The following is a 3,620-nucleotide window of genomic DNA, read 5'->3' as shown; positions in this document are numbered from 1 at the left end:
AATCTTCTATACTCATGCTTGAGTTTCTTCCGTGTACGAGTTGTTTTGTTTGGAAAGCTTCGCCGTTATACGTGTATTCATTTTTTAAATCTATTCGGTTAAAACCTATAATTATATGTCAGAGTAACTGTAAATAAAAAGATACCCTATTTGAAATTATAAATGAAAATCCGTGGCTCCGACTCGAAGGAACGTGCAGCTTCCAGATCAAGTCACTGTTCTGACACATGATTTATAATTTCCATTAATAAATTCGCCACAATTTATTTTTAATTTTTCTGTTATTTCAAAGACGGATTATTCTACAACGTGTTTCTATAGACAGAACAATGTCGATCATTCAGAATAAACAATATTCGTATCAATTCTTACAAGTGTTTGTTCTACCCTGGCACCTAGACTACTAACAAATCTTGGTGTGGTGAACGCTCTCCTTGGATGACCTGCCGACAATCCATTTTATATTAGACGCAAGGGGGCTACGCTGGAGTCAACTGTTTATTTCCCCCGAACATCAACAACCATAAATGCTAATATAAAACTAAAACTAAAGGTGAGGAAATGCGAGGTGTAGAAGGGGTTAGAGTGTTGGCTGACGTTTTGCGTAATCGGTAATAGAAAACTTAGAATTATTAAGGAGTCCAAGTGTATCCGGTAAAGTGTCTGAAATTAATCGAATGCATCAAATGATGCACGAGCTAAGTAAATTATGTTATGAACAGAGCAGTAGAATTAGAAAAGTTATGGCAAATAATATTATGGACTATATGTTTCTGGCCCGAAAAGTCATTCAGGGTCTGGTAATGAAAAACGAATTGTGCTTTATACAGACACAACAAAGTGACTTCTTTCAAACACTTGGCAAACTTTCAAACACTCTGCCAAATGTTTGACAGGAGTCACTTTATTGTGTCTGTATAAAGAAAAGGAAATTAACAACACGGTTTCATCAGAATCATAAGAAAATGAATTGCTTAAAGCACGAGTTAGAACAGTTAATGAGGTAAAACAAGAGCTGGAAAAAGAGTACAAGAAAAGGCCTAGTTTTTCTGAAGTGGCTAGAGCCAAAATATCAATTACAAGTAAAGTTCAAGGTATAACAATTGGTTTAAATATAGGTAAGAAAGCTGAAGCAGTTCTGTACGTTAACGGTTAGACTGATATAAGAAGTGACTCTATTAACTTTTCCGGCAGCATTTATAACTGCGTGTGTCGCATCTGTTACGATGTATTGAAAAGAGCGTTTATATTTTTATTTAATAAAAAATGGCTAAACAGTTCATTTTGAAGGTAAAAACGGATTTTTTAAAAAAATTCTAAATGCTAATAAGAAGTAAAGTCGCCATTAAGCTCGACCCTGATCGAGATATGACACACGACTAACTCTATCTCCCCAATCCCTTGATCTTTAAACACTAAAATTTACCAAACTCGTTACCTCTAATAAACAAACCACTGTGCAAAATTTCTGGAATTTTCGAAAAAATAAACAAGAGTTATTAAGCTCTAAATTTATTTCTAGCTGTATTAGGATGTTGAAATGTATATTTTATCGTAGAAATTAAGCATAATACCTTCACAACTTTGATTCGGTCTGGTCGGCTCAGGTATCTTTTATCATATTAACAATTCCAAATGTTAAATGTACAAATAAATTTCATAAATAAGCCATATTTGTTGTTACAAACATACGAATACAAATTTGTCGAATTAATTATATTTTGCGATTCGTATGCCATTTCTTTCGAGACAACAAATAACTTAGAAACAATGACATTATTTTCATGCAAAAGTTTAATCTTTACATGCCAAATAATATATTATCTACCACAAAAGATCTTACGGGTTGTCTAATTAAATGGTCACTCGATTTTAATTAAACAGTTTAGTAAAATCGCCCCTCGTTCAAAAATAAACTGAAACTAACTTCCTAATTTAATCCTCTTGCACAGACATGCCCACTGCTACAAACATTTAAATTTATACCTCAAATTCTTAAAGTGACAAACGTAAATCGAATGATCAGTGACATGTAAAACGGGGTACATAAACACACCTGTGATCGAGAAACAAGTTCCCCAAATTACTGTAAAAAGAATTGAGATACGTAACTTTGCATCATCGACCATATAATGCTTTGTCTTTAAAAACTTAAAAAATAAAAATTTATTTACGCAATTTATTAGTTTTCAAGCTTTGCTCTTTTGGAAAATTTTCTGCGGATGCCCATGATAGTCACATTACAGTAGACCTCCCCTATAAAACAGGTTCATATAATGCGGATTCATATATAACAGCGAAAAAAAAATGCGTCCGTATTCGTATAAACACGATAAAAAGGACTCGTATAATACTGTAAAACGTCATCGCCGACTCGTGTTGCGACAGGATTGGTCGAATCTAGACCAATAGCGGATATTGCACAAACCGTTGAGTTTAAACGAGCAGCAGAGCTACTAAATACGATTTATTATTTAACGGACATGAAAATTATATTTATATTAATAATGTCTCCAAATTTGTTATTCTGTATTTTAGTTGGTGGCATTGTTNTGTTTATTTTTTGATCACAAAAAAGACCTGAGCGATTAATTAATGCAATAACATAACTAATTAATATTTAAGATTAACAATTGTCCCATAGTGTTGTAATTATTACAAGGTGGTTTTACCTTGTAATAATTACAACACTATGTTATAACACTCAAGTATTTTTACAGCTTATCTCCATGCCTTTAGATATCGTTTTATGTCTTTGGCATTAACGCATTTATCTCTATGTTAAAAAATCTGAATTTAGTCTCTATTTGTGGGTGTACTTCATTAACGATTTTAGATTTCTTTCAAAGTCTTGAAGTTTCTTGTACGTACCATTCCGGATTGCTTTCAAGACCGTGTTTTCTTTACTTTTCTTTACGTCTTATTGGTGTTTCTTCCGTCTTATTGGTGTTTTCTTACGTCTTATTGGTGTTGTCTTTCCCTTTCTTTACGTCTTATTGGTGTTGCTCGAATCTAGTTTTTAAATGTTACTCAGTTACTCAGTAAAACATAGGCCGTTTTTAAACTCTTCATTAATTATTGGAATCTTCTATACTCATGCTTGAGTTTCTTCTGTGTACGAGTTGTTTTGTTTGGAAAGCTTCGCCGTTATACGTGTATTCATTTTTTAAATCTATTCGGTTAAAACCTATCTGAAATTATGAGGTCGCTTGTTGAGCCGTGCAGTAAGACGTTAGGTTAACGGCTCTTCTTTGGATTACTTTTACCGCGGATCTACGCTTCCTACGTAAGTCTTTTATATACTGTTTTAAAGTCGAAGTGGTGCACTTTAAAACATCGTTTTATTTTTAAATTCGGATATTTATTTCCTGAGTTACGTTTCACTTTGGACCGCGACCACGTGGTCGGCATTCGGACAAGCTTTTCTCCGACTGTACGCGCTTTCAGTTTAAGTTCGATGTGTGATTATCTTCGCTATTTTAACGTGGCTTATATAATATATTACTCGAGACATTCTGTTATTTTCTTTGTGAAATATCACGACCGTTACTGGCTAAATTCCGGCAGTCCGTTTGACCGATCCATTAGGCCATCCGCTGTGATCTTTATACATCGGACAG

The sequence above is a fragment of the Centruroides sculpturatus genome, unplaced genomic scaffold, assembly GCF_000671375.1.
Source record: "Centruroides sculpturatus isolate CEXI.00-Female unplaced genomic scaffold, Cexi_2.0 scaffold1845, whole genome shotgun sequence".
Taxonomy (NCBI): Eukaryota; Metazoa; Arthropoda; class Arachnida; order Scorpiones; family Buthidae; genus Centruroides; species Centruroides sculpturatus.
This window is presented reverse-complemented; position numbering follows the sequence as displayed.